The sequence below is a fragment of the Amblyomma mixtum genome, chromosome 5 (genome assembly GCF_055824585.1).
Source record: "Amblyomma mixtum isolate Tamu chromosome 5, ASM5582458v1, whole genome shotgun sequence".
NCBI classification, from domain to species: domain Eukaryota; kingdom Metazoa; phylum Arthropoda; class Arachnida; order Ixodida; family Ixodidae; genus Amblyomma; species Amblyomma mixtum.
Genome location: NC_143016.1, coordinates 47768100 through 47791615, shown reverse-complemented (window position 1 = coordinate 47791615; position 23516 = coordinate 47768100). Strand labels below are relative to the sequence as shown.

The following is a 23516-nucleotide window of genomic DNA, read 5'->3' as shown; positions in this document are numbered from 1 at the left end:
CCCAAGGTGGAGTAGATTTGTAATAAGGGAGTAATTACTTATTGACATCCACCCAAGCGCAGCCATACGGCTACAAAGGAAAGCTATACAGCTTTCTCAGAAACTTCGCAGTTAAAGAAAAATTCGTCCTGGTCCGGGGTTCGAACCCGTGACCACCGCTACACCGGAGTAGTCGCTCTACCAATTGAGCTAACCGGGACGGCAAGCTCATGGTAGGGCGAGAGCGAACTGATCAATAACTCGAAGTGGGAACAGTGTTGGTCAAATGTTTAGGGGAATCCCCCATCCCCCTTTGTAGCCGTATGGCTGCGCTTGGGTGGATGTCAATGAGTAATTACTCCCTTATTACAACACTTTTGCTTCCACACTTGCTAACACATGCACACACATTGTATTCATCAGCCGCCACTATTATAGCACGTTGAGCGGAACCATGAAGTGGCAACAATAACACGCATAACGACGCAAAATGATCAGTGAATTCAGTGAGGTTATTGGCTTTGTGATGCGCATGCATGCAGTTTCAGTATACACAGTCGCTTGGAAGAAATGCACAGTTGCTCGCAGAGGTGGGCAGTCTTCGTCGGGGTAAAGTTCTTGCGACCGATGTTGTGCAGCCGCTTTTTTCTTCTAATGCTGTCTTTCTTGCCGCTCGTAATCGCGAAAAGAACAAAGGCTTCATGATGTAAACAGCGCGAACTACAAGGGACAAGAAAAAGAAGGACAAGTCCCCTTGTAGTTCGCGCTGTTTACATCATGAATATCTACCAACTCGCCCAACTGAACGTTTTGCTAAACAAAGGCTTTTTCACGCCGGCTTGTGCACTCAAATGCGCAGCAAATCGGCATAGTGCTGCACTAAAAGAGCGCGAATAACGCGAAGTGCAAGCGCGCAATTCCAGGGAACTCGGTCGTAGCAGCGGCGGCTGCCCAAAAAATGGCGCCGACGAAAAATGAAAACACAAAAAGAGCGAACTTTCCGCGCGCTTTTCCCGGAGACTGCCCGCGGAGCCAATCACCGTTGAGAAAAGCGCCGATGGGAGAGGTGAGAGAGGAGGATCGGCGAGGGTGCGCGGCGCGGCGGCATAGTTCACAGAAAGACGCTACTTTCAAATTATCGAGGGACTTTAGTGTCGCTGCGACGCGAGCGCCCATAAAACCCCTAAATAAACTAAAAGTAGCGACATCTCCTCCCTCCTCCTCCTATGCCGGCGCTCCTTCTCTCGGCTTCTCCCGGGCGCCAACGGTGGCGGCACCTAGGTCGGGAGCAGCTAGCAGACGCTCCCAACCGTCGCCTTTTGGCGCCCGGCAGACCGCGCACCCAAATGAACTCCGTGTTGCGTTTTGTGACTTGGCTTCGGTCAAAATGACATCATGAAATAAGAGATTGAAAAATCAGTTACTGTAATAACTACCCAGACCAACGTTGGATTCCTTTATAGAAACTTCTTGTCCTTCGATCGCTTTGACTGCGGAGCACACGTTGGAAGTGGCGCGCGCGAGCGAGTTCGCGGCACTAGAGTGACTACCATCGTTCGACGAGTGGCTTTCTCGTCGCTCGCGCTTTGGCGCGCAGCGGACCGCGCACCCGCATGATTTTTGTTGCATTTTCTGCCTCCGATTCGGCCGCATTGAGATTGTGGCGTGGGAGATACAAGGCACGAAAAAAAATATAGAGCGTGACCTTTCATAACTGAAAAAAGAATACACAAGTGTTAACACGTCACCACTGCGCATTAAAAGCCATGAGGAGCTTTTCCAATGTCGAACTTTGGAAATCGTCTGGATCATTGCTCGCGCCCCTAGTGTTCATTTGACACCACCTATCCAGGTTACATAGCTCCACGCAGCGTGATTTTCGCAGGAATTCGCGGCAGCGACGACAGCCTCAACCCAAAATGTCTGAAACTATGTTATACAGAGGTCCTTGCTTGCATTCTCAAGTATTATCCACGCAGATATCGAGTATTCAAGCGACAGATGCGTTAATGTGCCTAGGCACAGTAACACCCGATTTTGGTTTAGAACGCTGCTTGAAAAATACGTTCAGCAATGCGCGCAACATGAAAGTTACACCTTAATCGCAAGCAGCATGAGCAGGAGGAGCTTCAACAGCAAGTAACACACCTTTGGTGTCGAGTTCGTGAGCGAAGGAGTGCAACTGTAACAAAACAAATACGTCTAGCGATGCGCTCAACATGAAAGCTAGACCTGCACCGCGAGCAGCATGAGCAGCGTAGGCTCAAACAGCGAGTACCGCCCCTTTAGTATCGAGTTCGTGAGCCCAGGAGTCCCGCTGCAGCAACATAAATACGGCAAGCAATGCGCGCAACATCAAGCCTGGACCTTCATAGCGAGCAAGGTAAACGGCCGGGCTCAAACAACATGCGAACGAGCCCGACTGAAACCAAGCCGACGCGCCGCGCAATGCGAGCAACATTAAACCTGCGCTTCAGCACGGCTTTCGTACCCGCTAGCGAACGAGTATATTTAGAATCATGCCAAACGGCATTTAGTGCGAAGAAAGACTGCAGCCGCTGGCACTTCACACCAAATCATCCGAAAAAACACGACTGACCACTTATCTCACAAACACGCGGATCCACAACATTATCGAAGTTTGCCCGGCCGATCCTGTGCTGCCAAACCTTTCGGCGAGCCGCCTTGCTTTTTCTGGAAGGATTTACAAAAAATTTTTTGCCACTGCCACCTCGGTTGTTGCATCCATACGCGCAACAGAACCTCGGCATCGCCGCAACACGTACACGCCGTCAAAGATGAAAAAAAAAAAAACGCTTCCCGCCAAAACTGTTGCACAGAAAGAAAACTAAGCGCGACTCCCAGCCCCAGCAATAGACACCTTTAGCATACCGTGTACCGTGTTACCGTTACCGTTACCGGAGCACCGGGGACACGACTGCGCATGCGCGACTTTTACCATAGGCGACCACGGTACCGGGACGCGCTTCTTACCGTGATAACGTAATGGCCGACAGCTTGCGCCTTGATTTTAGTACTAGAAATTAGCGTTTTGTGCTGTCTCTCTCCCTTCAATGGCCATTATTGATCATATTTCCGATAAACAGTGCCCTAATCTCGGTTCGAAGCTGCTACTGCTGCTTGTGATGATTTTGCGTGAAAAAGTCGCCGATGGCGAGCATAGCGCGGCGGCATATCAAGCGAGTAGCCCACAATTAGCGCTTCAGCGAAGACTCGCACACCCAGTTGGCCAAGTGACGCGACCTGAGCAGTATATTATGTCCTGTTTACTTTCGCTTGCTTAAATTATTTCAGTTATTGCATTGTGCACTAACGTGAGAAATTTCTGAACGAGTAAGCGGGCTCCGATTCTGGGCGTTGGGATGATCGGACGCCAGTGCTCTCACCCCGAAAGCGCCGAAATATGCCTGTGTAGGTGAGCAAGCGTAGTCTGCGCAAGGCAGAAAAGGAATCTCAAGTTGGGAGGGCCAGTTCGCTTTCTAGGGCTGAAATGAAAGTCTGAGCGCTGAAACGATGTAACCCGCAATTTCAACAGTAAGCTTAAATACAAACAACTGCGTTCAGTCTTGCGTATATAGCCGAGCAATAAAGACAAAAAATTGCGTATATAGCCGAGGCGTACAGCGTTCGCCTCCCGCCGCTGTCCGGTGAAAGGTAAGTGGTTCGACACCCGCGCCTGGTCTATTTTTTTTTTCTTTTTTTTTTGCATTGATATTTTATTTCTAACTCCTCTTCCCCCCACAAAAAAAAAAAAACATCCTATCTTTTTTTATTAGAATAATCATGTACTGCACTGGTGTTGGCAGCCTGCCAGCGTCAACGCGGTTGGTCGTGAGCCAAACGATGTCGCATCCATTTCAAGTCAAAAATCACAACAACAACACGTGGAGAGTAGCACGCTTTGCAATTGACAGCTTCTCTACAGCTTCTCCATGGCGTGCCCGCATTCAACGCGTAAATGTCCTCGATCTCCTCCCATGACAGCGCGTCGAGCAGGAGGAGGTCGTCAAGGACGCTGTACGGCATGCTTAAAGCTGCGACTTGACCTTTCACGCACGAGTGCGGTCGCTACACACAATACACGCACGATTAAAAACACACGACGAAGCAGCAATACCAGCGAAATGATGAAATGCCAGCAAAAACACGCGAGAAAACATCCATGCGAGAAAAACTCGAGAGAAGGTAGATTGATGACGATGACCGAGGGAGAACGTAACTCACATAACTATTGAAGCCGATTTTGTTTGTTGTTAGTGCATATCTCAAAAATATATAAAACAATTCACCATATAAGACAAGATTCCTTTTTGCGGCGTTGTTGTCATTACATCTTACATTATTATTTGTGTTGTGCTTTTTCCGTTCTTTCTTACTTCCGCCACGAGGGTGCGCTCCGGTTGAGCCTACGGTACACGGTACAGGAGCACGGTACGCTAAAAGTCTTTTCGGGCGCGTTTTTTACGGTACACGGCGGCGCATGCGCAGTCGGGCTCCCGGTACTCCGGTAACGGTAACCGGAGGGCGTATTCAGAGGAAGGTGATCCTCGTTGCGATTGGCCAACCGAGAATAGACGTCACTGCTCTACTCTACGTCACTCTGTGGGGACTTTTGGGGAACACTGCGCTTCAACCGACAGGGAAAATCTCAACTCTTCTTGAAAATCCTTGCTCAATATCCCAAGGTATCCCAAGGTGCATTTCTTGCTCGCTTGTTTTTTTTATTTTTTTGCCTTGAGCATGGAGGTGGTGGTGAAAACTTTTATATTGTAAAAAAAGAGTTTGGGAGCCACAGAGTGGCCCCGCTACATGGTCGGCGTCCCTAGTCCGGGACACCGCACGACGAGGCCCCGTCTCTCGCCCGTTTCACCAGAGCCCTTTGGGACTCAAGCGAGGAGCAGTTGAGGAGGGCAGTCTCCCATGCCTCTCTGGAAGGGGTAGGGGAAGGGGGGAGGTGGGGATTTTGAGTACATGCCCACACCATGTGGAAGATATCACAGGTCTCCCCACAGTGTGGGCATCGCCCATCCGTGTTAGGATCGTAATGTTTTATTATTGCAGGACAGAGTAGAGTACCTGTCTGCAGGCGCCTTAAAGTTCGCTCCTCCGTCTTACTCAGCCCTTTTGCAGGGGCCGGGAAAAGGCGGTGGTTGTCGCTATAATGTGTTAATATTTCCCTGAATCGCAGCAGCGGCTGGTTAGTCTCCGAGCCAGAAGAGCTGGGATGAGGAGCCCGGTGAGTAAGCGCTCGGGCAGCCGCGTCAGCGGCCTCATTACCTCGTAAGCCCTGGTGGCATGGAGACGGACACGTGCGATGGCGTTGCTTCAGCGGTTTGCGACAAGGCGTTCTTCAATACTAGTAATTTAAAAACACCCATCAAGGATATTCATGGGGAAGGACGCGGTTGTTGCTGCGACGCGTCTTTTCTTTTTCTCTTTCCTCTGATCTCTCTATCTGCACGCGGCAGCGGTGGTGGCTCGGCTCCAGCCAGTAGGCAGGCCCATGCATCCTTCTCCCAGTCACAACAGCATGTAGTAAGGCACGGCCGTTCTTGTGCGACTTACGTCTGAAGCATTTTGTCGCCCTTCGTGACCTGCGACGGCACCACGACTTCGAGGAAGAGGTGGAGAATCTAGTCTTCGACTCTAATAAAGGTAAGAAACGAAGTCTGCATGCACGCACGCTGTGATTAAAGCAATAAAGGGCCAAAGCGGGATGCAGTCGCGCGCTTAGATTACCGATTGAAAAGTTGCAGTTTATTGACTTTTCGAGTGCGCGCATTTTAAGTTTGTAAACACAGAGCGCGTTCTTTTTTTTTTATTTACGGGCTTACACTCACCTGGGGAAACTTGCACGTGGTTTTGTGCACAAAAACTTAGCGATGACATGCACGTTTTTTAAAGGAACCATGAAGATTTCAATGGGCTTGGTCTAGTGCGACAGATCTGCAGAGGTAGCCTTTGCGGGCATTCGAGTGAAATGTGAAACGTAACGTACTATAACCTTTGAAAGCCATGACTTGTCATAGTCATTTTGCACTTATTTGTAATGTAAGGTGTATAGTTTGTACAAAGTTTAGGTAGTCATAGCTTTGACTCCTAATCATTCTGAAGTGTAGCATGACTCAGCACTTTACTAGTAACATAAGGTGTGCAGAGTTTGTACAAAGTTGCGTAGTCATGCCTTGCACTCATGACTCGTCATTCTGCAACATAGCATGACTGTGCACTTTAATGCTTTGGCATTCTCGCTGGTAAGCAGTCTTATGTGTGTCTGCAGAATTTTTTTTTGGTGTCCTAGCTCCTCCATAAGCAAAGTGACAAGCAGTGCACTCTCTTTCATATTTAAAGTGGCCACTGCAGGAAAACTGGTCCTTGCAGCAGACTCGCTGCTACAGGCCTTGCTTATGCTTTGTTGCAGGCATCTGCAATGTCTCGACAGGACACACAACATTGTCGCGGCATGCACTGGCTTAGCAGCGCTGAAGCCATGGCAATTGCAACATGCAGAAGTGTGTAGGAAGAATGCCCAGCATTGTTCTGCCTTTAGAAGTCAACAGCGCTGACCTGAATTTGTGGTCAAAGGACAGGGCCATGTAAAAGGTTGCTGTGCAGGAATGAGTTTTTGCAGGGTGTAGTAAAATTGAAATACTTCCATGTAACAGTCCGTGTAATAACTTAACCTGAACTTAATAATTTTCTCCAAAAATTGTTCCCCATGCGCTATAGCAGGAAAAAACAGTAAGCGAATGACTGATAAATTTTTAACAATAAAAAAGCTGGGAAATGCAGTTTTGCACTGCAGGCAAAAGGCTAAAAATTTGAAGCTAAATCTGTGATTGTCATGCGCACTTGGCAGAGGCAGAGCGCCAGTAGTAGTGCGAGAGTACTGCATATGTGCCCACTCCATAGCACGTGCATTTTTCATTAGTGTATGTAAAAAGTACAAACTTTAATTTGGCCTTGCTTTTCAAAAAATGAAAGTAGTGTGATACACAAAAAATTGACAGAGAAGTTTTGCCGAAATTTTATAAACGTGCAAAAGCAGAATTTCATGAACATTGCCTTGTCTTGTTACTTTACTGTTGGCTTTCTAAGGATGCCTTATGCCGTTATTCATGTGCTATCATTGTGTACACGTTTTTATCAAAATGGAGCCCACCTTTGTTCACGCCTCAATTTTTAAAATTTTCTTTTTAGTCATGAGAGGTCATGGACTTAACATCATATGTTGGCATCGTGTCATAACTATGTTGCAATGCTGCTGTGAGGCTGTGGTTGCTATGTCGCCGTTGCTATGCTCTTGGCACAAACCCACATACACATCGCAGGATCTTGCTCGGGGTTTACCGTTCGGAATTGTGCTTTCACACTAATAATTAACTAATACTATGTGGAGTGCTTAGTTATGTTTACAATCTTTCTGTTTCAGGATTTCGCGCCTGGAAAGACGGAGAAGAAAGCAAAACTTGCTGCCGTTTTATAGCTTCTACAGGAAAGAAGGAATGTGCACCAAGGGTTTTTAAACGCTACCTGCACTGCCACCATTCCGGCTCATACGAAGAGCTTCCTATAGAACAGCGCCAAAGGCAGGAAAAGGGGCAAGGAAGCTGCAAAATCAGCAAACACTGCTTTGCTACTCTAGAGGTCATGGAGAAAGAGGGCAAGGTATATGTAGTGTTTCAAAAGAAACACTACGGACACTTCAATGAGGCCTGCCACCAAAGGCTGTCCCAGGATGATGCCAGAGGGCTTGCAGGTTAGCCACTCCTCTTGTACAAAGCATTTGTGCATGCTGTGTTGACTGTACCGGAATGTGAAAACGTTTAGAAGCTACACTCCACCAACCTTTCATAAATGGGAGACGAAAGTGCAATAGAAATGTATTTTAGGGGGAAGATATTGCTCATTAACTCGAGTGATCATTTCAATGATTTTTATTCTTCTGCGATGCATCTATGGCACGAAAGAGGTGGGACAACACGAAAATGCCTATTGTAAAGTGGGAGAAGGCATGTCCCACAAAACGAGGGGGCGGAAGAAGTTATAGTAGGGCACAGCTTAAGAACCCAGTGGCCAATGCCCCTCAAAGGAAGCCTGCCATCCAATGGCGTCGACCGATTCTCATGATGTCATGGTTAATCCTAGGGGGTAGCACTGCAGGAGGGTGGCAGATGAAAGGGGATTAGTTATGGCTTTAATTGGGTTAACTGATGAAAATCAGCTGACGCCATTGACTGAGGGGGTCTTCTTTAAGGGCCATCTGCCACTTCGTTCTCGAGTTGTATCTGACTGTAGTGCAATTCACTTGAGCCTACTTGGTCGCATCGAAGGGTGAAAAACAATTGATCCACGGCACATTGCATGCACAGCACAGTCTGTACGAACTTCATGCCGTTTAGTTTAGAGATGCTTTGTGGAAGGGGTCCAGTCTTTCGAACTGAACATAATTAGGAATGTCGTCTAGCACTGAACTACTCCAATGTCTGTTCTTTTGTTTTTCTGCTGGTTTCATTGACTATCCTAGGTCTGTCGCTCAATCGGCTGACGTTGAACTTCATCCGTAAGAAGTCGGCTTGAGCTCTATGAAATGTGTCTTGAATGACTGACAGTTGCACTCGATGCTAGCCTCTTTTTTTGGCTGCCTGTCAAAAGCGTAGGCATTTTGTTGCTGATCAAAGCAACGCCACCAGTCTAATGGTTGTATAAGGGCCATGTTTTTTCTCATAAGACAGATCGTCTGCAGTGAACTTTCATTAATTAGAATTATTTGGCTGTTTTGGCACTTCATCAGTAACGCTCGCAGGAACGGCTGTGGTTTGAGTGTTCAGCTACTAAGCTGGAGCACCCGGGTTAGAACCCGGCTGCGGCAGCTGAGTTTCGATGGAGGCAAGAGGTGCCCACGTGCTGCGCAGTGTCAGTGCCCAAAGATCCCCAGGCGGTCGAAATTATTACGGAGCCCTCCACTACAGCACCTTTCTCTCTTTCTTCTTTCACTCCTTCTTTCCTTCATGGCATGGTTGAGGCAGTTACTGCACCATTTCCTTTCCTCAAAAACCACTAACATAAAACACAAGCCTGCACAAGAGTTGAAATCGCAAAAAAAAAAATGAACAAGCAGCATTTATATTTCAGTTTATGTATGACTGGCATGCCCTCCAATTGTCTCTGACTTAGCAGCAGTCATTCAGGTGTTGAAACTGAAACAGCATGAGAAAAATATTCACTTAGAAATTATTCACCTGGCGTAAGTGAATTCTACATTGTGACTCGTGCACACTATTGTCTTGTGCACAAGTCCAAAGAAACAAAGTTCGCGTTCAAAAATTTGGTGTCTCTACTCCTTTAAAGGTTGCTGTCAGGCGAATCGGTGCATTTTTTGAATATGCAGAATGAAATGGGACAGGATGAGAAGCACATGTCCTTATTATTTTCTTGTCCACATTTTCAGTGCTGTTATATTCCGCATTTATAACACGCTGTATATAACTTCCCTGTTTTGCATTGCAGTATGCAAGTTTAAACACTCAAGCTCATAAAAATAAAGTCCATCTGGCTTTGAAACAACCATTTTGTTGTGTGCTTTGCAGTGCCACAAAAGTGAAATGAAAGTAAGATGAACTGTGTGTCACCTGTGAAAAGGAACAAAGTGGAAGACGAAGGAATCCGACCAGAAGTATTTGTCACTTTATTACATGGCTGTAGGCAGATGAACCAGAGATGTTAACAGTTTTTTTCTGTACCATTTTCAGGCTGGTTAGCAGAAGGAGTGCCAGAAAAAACCATTGTGCACAACATCCGAGCAGCTACAAGTGGATCAAGCCCACGGATGCAACTTGTGACCACTAAGGACCTCCGTAACATTGCAGATAAGTTTAGGATTGGAAAAACAGAGCAGAGAGATCCAGACGATTTTAAGAGTGTTGAATTATGGGTCGAAGAAATGAGGGCAAAAAATGAGTCACCACTGTTGTATTACAGGAAGAAGGGTGACCCCAACAGTCATGATGGTGACTTTGAGCTAGCATTAATGACGTTCCCACAACGAGAGCTCCTTTATGAATTGGGGGCAGCGAAACTGTGCACTGACTCCACCCATGGCATAAATAAGTACTAACTCCAACTGACAACCCTGCTCACAATTTCTCAAGATGCCTTTGGTATCCCGTGTGCCTACTTGATTTCAAAAAGGGTGAACACGGGCACTGTGGTGAGGTTTTTCGAGGCCATCAAAGAAAAAAACACAATACCATGTCAGGCATTTATGTCTGATGATGCCCCTGTTTATGGCAGTGCATGGGAGCTGGTGATGGGTCCCTTGAAGAGTCGACTGCTTTGCAGCTGGCAGGTGCTACACAACTGGAGCACGCACCTGAATACAGTCACAAACAAGGACTGCAGGAGTACAACAAGGGACATGCTGCACACTCTGATGAAGTGGACAGATGAGACTGAGTCTCAACAGTTGCTCCCTGCACTTCTTGGTATCCACTCCAAAGAGCATCAGCTTAATTGCCTTTGGCTTTGTCAGAAATTTTGAGAAAACATACGCAAAGAGGGCATGTCAGTGGGCTTACTGCTATCGGCAGTACATTGGATTAACAACAAATAATCACTTGGAGTCAAGGCACTGAAGTACTCTCACTTTGGTGGCAAGGTAAATGGGTGATTGGATACATTAATCAAAGTACTCTTCAATTTCACATCCGAAAAACTTTACAACAGGTGTCAAAGGAGGAGCAGACCACCGCAAATCTGCCCTATTTAGGAAGCATAAAGTGGGGATTGAGCTTTCTAAGTCCAGTACTGAGAGAGTGGGAGATGGCCAGTGGCATGTAAAGTCGCAAAGTTTGGTGAACTTCAAGCACACAGTGGAAAGAACGAGCAAATCGTGCAGTGGCTGTGAGCTTCATTGTGAGCAGTGCGAGGCTTGCCACAACATGTACACAAGTACGTGTTGACCATGCAACGCATGTGCACATGTACAAGCACATGCATGCTGTTGCTATAATGGAGCTACACTTGTGTCAGATGCAGAGCAGCCAGAAAGTAGCATTTGACTGTGCTGGCATTTGTAGGCACTGCCAGCTGAAGATGGCAGATTTCAGGTGAGGGATTAGGATTATGTTATGAGCTAGTTGGCAGGCTATTCTGACAAAGTGCTTTAGCATAGCAAGCTCAAGACACAGCAGGGAAGAGGAGTGTCATTTGCTAATTTTCTTGAAGCCCACATGGTCATGAGAAAGGTGCGCCATCATATCCCATATCAAGCAGCACCATTGACGGTACACTACAGGCCTCTGGTATTTCTTTTCTAGTCATTCCTTTTTCCCAAAACTTTCCTCCTAGGAATGGAGAACTCATCCCGCCACGGCGCCTCACTGGCTCTGGCGTTCTTAGACTGCTTACACGAAGGCTGTGGGTTTGATCCGGCCATGGCGGCCACATTTCAGTGGAGGCAAAATACAAAGATGGCCATGTGCTGTGCAAAGTCAGCGTGCATTAAAGGGCCCCAGGTGGTGTAAATTAATCCAGAGACCTCCATTATGGTGTCCCTCATAGCCCATGTGCCGCTCCCGAATGTTAAACCCGACAATTAAGAAATTGAGATATTTCAGGCCCCTCATTCCCTACTCAGAATCTGCTTGTGTAAGTACGCCCTCTCTGGCACTGCTCAACAGAGAACTTCTGACAATTGGCAAACATTTTTCATCTTCGGGAAATTAGTGCACTCATTTTCTTGTTCATACCTGCCTTGCATTCACTATAATTTTATTTCTTCGTCATCCCTGCTTGATTTCATTTTATCTGCATGTGATGCACTCATAGAGGCATGCGCTCTTCAATAATATTAGTATGAAGTGTCGCTCCATGCTGCATTCCTCTTTGTTGCGTCGTGCTGTCACAGTGCACCGCCCTTTTAGGACATCTTGAGAAAAACAGCGCTTGCAGACAAAGGACCAGAACAAGAAGGACACACAAAAAAAAAACAGCGCAGTTGTGTGTCCTTCTCGTTTCCTTTGTCTGCAAGTGCTGTTTTTCTCAAGATGTACCCCAACCAACTCGCCCAGTAACACACCTTGCCTTTTAGAACAGTTGAAAAAGTATTCTTGACAAAAGGCTAAGCCGTAGCTGTCATCTTGCACACTGAAAGCTGCAGCGCAAAACTACTATTCATCTTATTTTGCAAAGAGAATACTGCTGCAACAGAAAAACAGTATTACTCATTTTTCAGAACATTGCTGGTGCAATTTGTGACACGAACTTATATTGCCATGGTAGAAACAGCCGTGAATAGCCTTCCCTGATATGATAAAGCACTTCATAAATGAACTTGCTTGGCTCTTACAGTGTCTCTCCACCAGCCTTCCAAGCAATGAGCCTTCTGTTGTGTGATGGGAACACTGTGCCAACTTTGTTGCCTAGAAATTCTAACATGCCCCTATTTGTTGAGAAGGCAGCTTAGATGAAACATATAGTGCCCAGTTAATGTCATTTATGAAAAATGCTTCAAAGCCCAACTGCAACGAAATTATAATTTGGCTAGAATGCCTGTTAAAGGGGCCCAGAAACACAATCTTAGTTAATTGTTTTGCCTGTTGATTGCATACAGTGAGTTATAATGGTGCTATTAGCATCGGTAATACCGCGTACATTCCGTTTTTTAATATTTTAATGTCCTCCCAAAAACAACTTCATGGCTCTGATGGTGTCGCCACACAGTGGCGGGTTTCTAGCAGCGGATATGACATCACCTGGCGCGAGCTTGATGACCGGACAAACAGTAAATATACTGCAAATTGTGTGAATAAATAGAGACACATTTTGTTACCTGTCTGCGTTTTATATTAGATCAACAAAAACAATTTGTTTGTCTTAGATAAAAGCCCTGCAAAGCAAGTAAAATAAAAATACACCACCAGGGGCGCTCTGGCATGGAAACAACGCTGCCAGTCTCACAGAGAGCAGGCAACCATGGACTACAAACTTCCGCGACGTGCTCTGGCTGGCTGTTTTGATTGGTTGCGCCAGGTGCCGTCATTGGGAGAGCGAAATAGGAGTGGGAAGCCCCGCCAAAATCGAGTTGAGGGCAGCGTTTTGTTTGCTTGTATTTTGAAATTTCTTCATTGAATAACTCCCGTTCCTGTGCATCGATTCCTGTAATTCTTTTTAAGTCAGCATCTGTGTGACATAAAGAACCCACCTGAAGTATAGCCGGTATTCCCCCAGGCTGTGTTTCGCAGCCCCTTTAATGTGCTGGGTGTGTCATAAAACTAATCATAACAAAGTTTCATGCTTCTGAGAAAACTGACACTGTTGCTACAAGTGTTTAAAAAGCTGTGTAGTAGACAACGTGGCATGTCCATATAGGCAGATACGGATACCCGAGTGCCATACGGCCTCATGTCTGGCCCATTGGGAATGAACAGATTAAGGACAGTGTAGAGTGAAAGGCTAGGGGCTAAAATGTGGCTTGGCAGTCATGGGTATGGTGCTGCGCCAAAGTTGTTAGGAATTTGTTTCAATCCTGCAGATGCTGATTTCTGTTTCCATTCCAGGTTTTTGTACACCATATTTACTTAAATAATGGATGCATTTGCATAATAAATGCTTTCCCTACATCAATCATCAAAATCTGGGGAAAGTTCAACTGACCACACCATGTTTTACACCATGTAATAAATGCACCAAACTTACCATTCTAATTTTTTCCCACAAGAAACTGCATCCATGATGCAAGTAACTGCAGTATTACAGGTTACAGAATGAAGCACTGTCAGCTGTATTATGTGGCCGCAAGACTGCCTGGCGCCATGTGAAGAGGAATGCTCCCAAGGCTCATCACATCACATTTACTCCAGTATCCACATATGGCACCCGTTTCATCCTGCACGTCACATTCACCTCGGGCTGGTGATAGCCTGCCAGCTAGATTAAGAATGTCACAAATAAAATGTCTACCTAACTGAAAACTGTGGTTGTATATATCGGAGATTTTTATTGACTTGTGGCAGTCTACCTGGACAGGTTATGGTAATGCAAGGCAGCCCATTATGCACAGCATATGAGTGCATAGGCGCCACAACTTCGCATCTTTTCCAAGGGTTCATGTTTTGCACTATTGGGTGTGACCCGACCCATCTTTCCACAATCCTCGCGTAGTTAATAATAAAGTGCTCCTAATCCTTTTTTGACAGTCAAAATGTATTTTCCTAGGCATATTGGCAATCTTCAATTTGTATTTCTCCACAGATTTGGTACTTCTGAGAAGTTGGACGGTCATTTTATAAATGATATATTTTTAATAAGCTAGCAGATACTATTCTTGATTTAAACATTTGCAGGCATATATACGCTGCCATTGTTTGCCTTGATAAATACTGTGTCCATTGTGTAATCATAGTACAAACACGTTAATTGATTCTAAAGGATGTTAATGCTGCTTAATTACGCTGTACAAGCCCAGCTGTGGCTTTGGAAAGCTGCCCTTCCTTGGACTCTGACATTAAATACAACTTGTACTTGGGAAGGACTAATCTTACTGTGAGTGTAACGACAAAATTAAACAAATTCCATTAGACGCTGGTATGACCCCGCCTGCGGCAGTTGTATTCCGATGGTGACACACAACAGGCCCACATGCTGTGCGATGTCGGAGCACGTTAAGGGCCACTGTTGGTCGAAATTACTGGATCCCTCCACTGTGGCGCCCCTCATAGCCCGAGTCGCTTTGGGACGTTAAACCCCATAAGCCAAAGTTAGCATTATGTTCCTGCCGGACCGAGCAGCCGCTGACAGGGTCAGACTGTACGAATGGGTACCATCAATCACTACGTGACACCCCCACTCCACTCACCCGATGAAATCCCATCCATCAGTGACACATCCACTCCACCCTTCGACTCAGATTTGCAACCGCTTGCCAACCGCCTCCTCCCGCCCTCTCTTCTTCCCTCTTCCCTGCAATTTCGTGAAGGTGGATTTCACTCCCTCCACTCTGTCACCTGAGGCTTCAGACCGACGGATTATTCCAACATGGGGGGTTCTGATGCTGATGCACTAAAATGATATTTTTGAAAGACAGCTACAGTTTGTTACATGTTAAGGAAAAGAGTACTCGCTGTACCATGCAAAATGCGAGATCATTCCCTGGTGTGCACACACTGCATCACAAGGAAGTATATTTGGCACCTAAATTGAAATGTGCAGTATAGCGAGCAGTTAGCAAGCACCAGGTGCTGTACACAGACACGAGCACAAAATGAACACGCTTATTACCAGGCCCTCTCTGTGCACCCTCCCTATACATAGTGCGAAGACTGCTTTTGAAGCTAAGGTTGGTCACATTGCAAAGAAATAAAGATAGCATGAACATGAGAACCGGACACACAGCACTGACAGAAATCTCGACAGTCGGTGCTGTGTGTCTGGTTCCCGTGTCGTCCCTTTCTGTTCGGCGACCAACCTTAACTAGAACAAACAACTTGCCCGAACCCTTGCTTTTGAAGCATTGCATGCAGTAAGTAGCACGCAGTACAATGCACAGACTGAGCCATGTGTGTTATTGTATAAGCAGTAAACCACGTGCAAAAAAAAAAATCAACAGCCAATAACTACAGTCGGTAAAGCGAAATTTGAGCACAGCTCTTCACATATTTTAGTTTTGCAGTATGCTGAAGTAAAGAATTCCAGAGAGCCACCTGCCCCAGCGAGAGGCAGTGATAGGTGACATTTGGCCCTGAGCACTTGGCTATCACATACTTTGTATAGACAAGTTCTGTCCCGCCTCATACGAACACCAAAACACTTTCTTGAATATCTTTTTCAATGAAGGCAAATACACTGGCTTACACAAACATCGAAATTACTTGCTATTAAATCTTAATAAAGTGTTCAGTGTCACACTATTACGATGCTATATATCAATTTATGCATGCCAGCACATCATCTCTGGCTGAGAAAGATCTGACAAATCTTGCTTTTTGACAGTATGTGGGCACAGAGTCATTGATTGCAAAGACCAAATATGACTATACCAGCAGAACGAGAACTCAGAGGATTACCTTAGAACTCATGTGCCTTTGAAAACATGCAGTGAACATGGAAACAATTTTATTTTTAAGGTGCGCCGCCCAGCGTATGCACATGCGTTCAGAGCACTCTTTCTGCGCCATGAAGGACGACTCGGCCCCAAGAGCAGAAGTACACACTGCCAGTGCATTCCAGAACATTTAATTCAGATAGGTACTACATGAGACGTAAGCAACGTATCTATAGCGTTCGCACCGTGCAGCTTTATTGCTTCGCTCTGTCCCGAGCATTTTTCAGTCCACTGAGGTGGTTGCGAGCCACAGGTGGGTTAGTCTTGCGATTATTCTGCCGACAATTGCTTCTCTCTGTGATCTAGCAGATCTACGCCACCTCGCACCCACAACAGTCGTCAACTGGTACTGTCACTATTCGGTGTCCAGATCAGTCTTGAAGGATCGAAGGCGGGCTGGAAACGACATGCTGCAATGTTCTCCAACCCTTGCATCACGAGAAAGTCAATGTGGCGACATATCACAGCCCACGCACTGCATCGTGATGATTATAACAAGAGTTATATGCACAGATATTTTCCAGAATGAGCTGGAAACACCCAGATCAGGGACGCCAGTACTGGACGGCGCGGGCTTGCGTCCTGCTCACTCACCTTTAGGGACGCATGGGAGGTAAACACGCATTCCATAGGCGGTCTACTGGTCACAAACAAAAAAGGGGCAAATTTAAAGAACTACACACGCCACAAAGACGAGACACCGACGAATACTTCACTCGCAACAGCCGCCGACCGCGATTCGAACGTACGTAAACAACCGCCATGTTGTTTTTTTTTTTCTTATTTGCTAACTGACTGTAGGGGGCGCTGTAAGAGCGCTAGCATCATCATCGCGCGTTCCCTCAAAGAAAAGTAAATATAAATAGCCGAAACCAGCAATAAACTAGAAAAAAAAAAAGCATTAAACGTTAAAAATTGCAACATAAATAAGAAAGTCATTTATGCAGTTGACGAAAATCAACACACTCATTCAAAGGAAACGCCAACAAAATTGATTCATAAAAATAAAACGAAAATATAAATATGCATGTTTTCTTCTCCTTGGTTTTGACTAAAGCTAGGACGTGCGACTATTTTTTGGCAGTTTTCTAAATCGGGTAGCTCAGTGCGACCATAAGAAAATTAAGGCAACAAAACTGAAAACGTAACAGGGGCACTTAAGGATCAACATTGCATCGTCAACAATATGTACGCTTTCTCTCTTGTTGCTCATCCCAAGCTTATTAATTGAATGCATGTCAATTTGCTGTTTCAAAGCAGAACGGTCTTCTATCACTGTAGCGGATTGAACCGAACCAAATTTTTTTTTTTGTTCCTCTTATTAACTTGTACCTGCCTTCTTAACTTGTTTACTTCTGTTTTCAGCCGTTTGTATTCTGTGTTTTATATCTGTTGTTTTCTTTGATGAATCCCCCCTATGTAATGCCCGCATTGGGCCTTTAGGGTATTGAAATAAAAAAATAAAATAAAAAAATAACTTTCACTTATGCAGCTCAAACTCACATTATTTATTATTTGAGTGTAGTTTTAATGACATGAAACCACAAGTACCATTATAAAAGGTATTTTTCATCAGAGCACTTCGGATGGACTAGAAGCCTTACTCCCAACAGTGTACAATAAAGCCATTCACACAAATCATGTTGGCAGCAATGCTGAAACTGTGTGCGTCCACCTTACTTGAAACTGCAACGGATGCAAGACAGACAAAATTTTACCATTCAAAATCATAATGTGCCGAGATATTGCTGCAATCTTGAACGTAACCACGCTTGCCATTACAATCAAAATGACTCAACAGCACATGCAAACATGAGAATTTTTTCTTCACAGACATTTTGACACTACATTTAGTTCACTATTTATGCAACTTCCGTTTATTTACACGATGGACACGAATATTCACATGCACGCCAGTCTTAGCATGAGTGCCATGCGTACGTAATTGTCGATATGCACCCCGTCACACATTGTGCATTTGCACATAAAAATACTCATGAAAACTCAACAAGTGCTCAGCAATTACTGCAGCTTAAATGGTAAAGCACACAGAACACGTCAAAGTTATGGTATGGTATAGAATATGGGGTTTAACGTCTGAAGGCAACATGGGTTATGAGGAACGCCATAGTGCAGCGCTACGGATTAATTTTGACCACATGGGGCTCTTTATCGAGCACTGATGTCACTCAGTACACAGGCGCCTAGCATTTCGCCTCCACTGATAGGCAGCTGCCGCAACTGGGATCGAACCCGTCCTTGGGAACAGCAGCGGGCACCCTAACCACTCAGCTATTGCGGCGGGGCAACGGCTAACCACATTATAAGCAACCAAAAGTCCAGGTCTCTGCTTTATGTCTTACATGTTGCCTAGGTATCGTCTACTTTTACTATATCTGCAATCTAAAAATTAACGATAGACAACTTCCCCACTCCATCTAAATTACTATAATTGTCCCATGCCCTTCTTGGTTTGCTACACACTTTTTTTTTTTTATTCGAGTAGTCTGCCGTGAGGCATAAGTTGAGAAAAGGGGGAGTGGAATGTAGGTTACAGAAAGTTAGAAGAAGGAGTGGAGACCAGTTTCGGCGAGGTACTCGCATAGGCTGCTGGTGAAGTGATTGTCCATAGTCCACTTCACATAGTCCCCGTCGCGGTTCCACCACAGGCCGACCTGATAATTTTTGGCTAGTTTTATCAAGGTGTCATACAAGTGTAACAGCTGCCACAGTATGAATTGTGGATTCTAAGAGAAAAAAGAACTCACAAATTTTGCACTAATTTGAACAAAAATATTCAGCCAATATATGCACAACAGGCATACACCAATAACATTTCTACCGCAAAACCGTGAACCCACCGTACCGAGGGCCAGTAATAGAAAATCACTGGCCGCCGCGGTGCCTCAGAGGTTATGGTGCTTGGCTGCTGACCTGAAAGACGTGGGTTCGATCCCGGCTGTGGCGGTCGCATTTCGATGGAGGCAAAATTCTATAGACCCCTACAAAAATTCTATTAGTCACCCCTTGTCGTGCTAATATGCAGGTACCAATTATTTCTGTAACATACCTCTTATCATTTCTGTAATACCCATTACTAGGTCTTCAAGAAAATAATAACCTGAAATGTAGCAAAGAGCTGATGGTTGTCTTTTCATAGAACATTCTTCACAGCAGCTCTGCTTCTGAAAGGAGCACCTCATTCTTTGTGGACTCAACTAGTTTTCTTCTATTTTAATCACCATGAGGTCAGAGTACTCTGACTCCTGATATGCTACACTCTAGTGAGCCAGTTTCACAACTCATAAAAGAATGATGAACTCAAAGGTCTGCCACAAACATGTCATGGGCTACATCTTTAATGGAGTAGAGAAACCAAATTTTTGGATGCACATTTCTCTTTACGCTGATGCACTAGGCAATGCTATACACAAGCCACCATGTGGATTTTAACTTTGTCAGCTAAATAATTTACAATTTAATTTTTTTTTCTCGTGTCATCTTGTTTCGGTTTTTAACAGCCGAATGACTGCTCTGAAGTCAGATACATGTTCAGGTCACATGAGGCATGCAAAAAGAGATATAATCGCTGCCTGTTCACTTTATGTGACTCCAACTCTTAGACAGGTTTGTGTACGAGTTGATGCAAATAACAGTGAACAAAGCTGCAACAATACTGCTGTCTTTGTATGCCTCACATGACCTGAACACATCCCTGACATCACAGTCGTCATTCGGTTGTTTAAGCTAAAGCAGTGCGAGAGAAAAAATGCAATTATAAATATATTGCCTCTTGTCGCAATCCATGCAGCTGTCTAGTCTTTCTAAAGTACTGCGCATCATTCTAACCGAAAGAAACAACTAAAATTTTGTTGTCTCTACTCCTTTAATACCTACTGGGCCTTGACAATATAAAAAGCACCTAAACATATCAGCGAACTGAGCTGCCAACCTTCAAAAATGTATCCACAAGCTCTTTTCACATTGTGCTTTTAAATATGTTGCCTCATACTCGTGATATACATATGTTCTGACTGTGCACATATACAAAAACAGTAATTCAGGAACCAGCAGACCCACCCATTCAGCAGCATGGCAAGCGAAGAATGAAAATTAGAATGCAGCTAGAAAGTAAAGGCACAGAGCTTTTTCAGACCTTCTAATTTGAATACTTCAAACTTATGTGGCCAACTGTAAATGTTTCCTTACTGAAATCCCACACTCCTTTAGACGTTTGCCATAAACCAGAGAAAAATTTGTCAAAATGCTTCCCTCTAAAAGGAACAACCAAATATAAGCAGACAAGCCATGTTTACATTTCATGCATTTTTAAGCTCTTCACTGTATGCAGAGAAGCATGTCACATGCATGGCGTGTTGATGTTTGGTTTATGCTGCTTCTTAACTTTATATTGAAAGGTCATGGCTACTCTTTTTGTGTGTGTGTGTCCATTGCCCCACAGAGCTGCCATCTATGGAGCAAGCTTATTTGCATTTAAAGGTCGTTTGCCTAGTCACTGCTGACTCCACACAAAACAGATTTTCCCCTCAAAACTGGCAACGTGCAGTAAAAGCAGGCGCGCAATTAATGTGACACCTCATACACTTCGTAATGATGCAGTGGCCTACATAAGGCCAAGCCAGCATGCTATTCATGTATGCGCACAAATTATATTCACTTATACAATGCTAATATCAAAAAGAAACCCTTCTAGCTACAAATGTTAATGCAGCGCATTACGGCATGCATGGCATCCAACGTCCCTGTACAACATACTTTTACTAATAAGGCTAAAACAGTGCACCCTGCACAAGGATGAAGGAAGATGAGACAACACGCAGCATCTTCCTTATGCAGGTCTGCTGTTTTTGCCTTATTATGTCATACCAACTTGCCTATCAGTCTGTTTTTACTAACTGCTGCAGCAGAAAAAACAGCTGTGAAATTTGGAATGCATTCACGGCGTCTAGAAATTGAAGCTCAGAAAATGTAACACACAGAAAGTGCAAGAAACTGATCATCCGGAGTGTTTACGTTTCTCTCTGTGTTGTGTTTTACTTACCCTGCAATAACCCAACATCGTTCCCAAACAAACCCAAGGGCCACTCTGGCTACGCAGATGCTGAAAGCCTAAGTCAAGCCTCCCACTTCATCACAAACCATTACAGAAATGACAGAGCAAGCAAAACAAGTTTCGGCCTTGTCTGGCTTTATTCCAATGCTGAACGTTACAAGAAATACACCAAGAACCACACGTTCTACTTAATGAATATAAACACTTCACCAAATAGATAAAAGAAAAGCAGCTTTCTAGATATTCAAAGGTTCGGTGGTGTGACCATACTACGCCATTTGCTAAACGCCTATCAGCGAAGAAAGCGGCGTACAGTTCATGTGGCACGATGCGTCGAGTTGCGTGAATTAAGTCTCTCCGTGGGCAACGCTACGGCGTCGTACAAAGCAGCTGTGGCCTACCGTGTGCTTTGCGCAACATGGGTGTCAACGCGAAGTAATCCATTACAGCTTGGCTAGTTGGTGGGTAGACACTGAAGGCATATCAAACATTATGACGGAAGATGTGTTGTCCTTTCAAAGGCTAGCGTGTATACGTCCATTCCGCCTTCCTTCCGCATTTTATTTTTTTTTTTTAGCATAGCTTGTCGCCGGTGGGCACACATGCAGGACTCCAGGAACATAGCATATATGTACCGCAACTGCCAAATGGCTCGCAGTACCCACCATTTTTATGCATACGAGCTCATCCTATCAGTACGTAGAGGTCAGAATCAGTTACGCGCAACACAAGGAAACAATTTTCGACACTCATCCAATGCTTCAAACCATTGCCTCCTTCTAGAGGAGGCAATGTTCAAACACGAGATACAATACCGAAAGGTGCCGAAGAGAACTGAAGTGACCTTAAATTCAGTCAAGCACCGCCTTGCTAAACGTCTCTAGGGGCTTCCGATATCATACCACGGCTGGAACAGGTCGCACTGCAAACTTGCATAATAAAGACAACACTAGGGCACTGGGGTACAAGTCCGGACGTTAGCGCGGTCAATATTACTCGCCATTGCACCAACCCTTGATGACTTTCACGGCAGCACTTACTCCACACGTCAATGCACCGCGCGGTAAACAGCCATCGCAGCCATGTCAACAAACCACCGTGGCGTTGGCGATGACAACGATGGTCACCGTGGCAACCGTGGAGACGCCAGCGACCTAGAAACTATGGCTAGGGACGTTTCAAAATTTTGCGACGCCATTTTTACCTGATTTTGCAACAAAAAGTACCCAGAAATGTACCTAAACAAACGCCATTTTGGAATGACGTCATTAAAAGTCACGTGACACGAGGATCGTCTTCCTCCATTTAGCCTTACGCAACGGTAACACGGTACACGGTATGCTAAAGGTGTCTAATGGCGCCGGCGTCTGCTGCGGAGCCAAAAAGCGCGCGCTAACACGTGACTACGACGCCTCGGCCAATGGGAGGCTCGATTCTCCGGCGGCGCGCCATGAGAGGAGGAGTGTCGGAAAGTTCAAAGCTTTTCGCTACTTTTTGTTTCATTGAGGGGCTTTAAGCGCCCTCCCCTGTTAGTTAAAAGTAACCGAACCGAGAGGAGTGCTTTTCAGGGGGAGCTAACAACAGTGGGGTGTGCAATGCGGGAAAGCGAACACAGGGGATGAAGGCGTCCCCACAAGCTCCAGATTAAAAATAATCGATAAACATCAAACGAAGAGAGAAGCGAGAAGCGCACATCCTGTCTTTTTACTTTTGTGTTGTTTTCACTGGCACTTCGTAGCTTTTCACTGACGAAAGGTCGGCTTGCATGCAGTTTTGCGTTGAGGTACTGGTCCTCTATAGACTGTTTTTATCGCCATGCGTCCAATCGCTTTCTCCTGAGTGATATGGATTGCATGACATGAGACGCGAGAGAATTAAACGCTCCCTTTATGAGTGTTTGCACAAATATATCAATTAAAATAAGATGCCGATGAAAGCGTCAGCCTGTTCCATTTAGCAGCCTCATTATATGTGCTGGAGAACTTATAAAGACGATTGAGAAAATGTGCACAAAACAAATACCAATCAAGTATGCTCTCGTGGGTTTTGTGCCTGTCTATGCAAAAGATATCACCTGTGGTGTCACAGTCCTAATAAATAAAGCTCCATACATTGGGACAACCCAGAAAGTACAGTGATTGTTTTCTGTATCTTACGCCCCGCGACAACAGGTGGCCTCCGGGAAGTGTGTAGCGACGCGTGCCTTCGTTCCCTTTTTTCCTCTATAATTGAGTGGCGCTTTTGTTCTACAAGACAGCGACACTAATGAGGATTTGTTCTGTTCACGCTGCCGCCGGCATAGACAGTGGCGAAACAATGAAGCAAAATAAATGGCCCATG

The 23516-nt window shown here is 45.2% G+C and overlaps 1 long non-coding RNA gene across 3 annotated transcripts; it reads left to right on the top strand.

Annotated features, from left to right (window-relative positions):
* Positions 1-4543: 4543 nt before the first annotated feature.
* On the top strand, positions 4544-13973 carry LOC149342018 (uncharacterized). 3 transcript variants are annotated; one of them, XR_016282995.1, is made up of 5 exons: positions 4544-4746; positions 5302-5655; positions 7433-7759; positions 9591-9676; positions 9753-13973. It is a non-coding gene; the product is annotated as an uncharacterized LOC149342018 (long non-coding RNA). The 3 variants fall into 3 exon arrangements; XR_016282993.1 differs by having other exon boundaries at positions 4546-4746; positions 9591-13973; XR_016282994.1 differs by lacking the exon at positions 9591-9676 and having other exon boundaries at positions 4547-4746.
* Positions 13974-23516: the final 9543 nt, after the last annotated feature.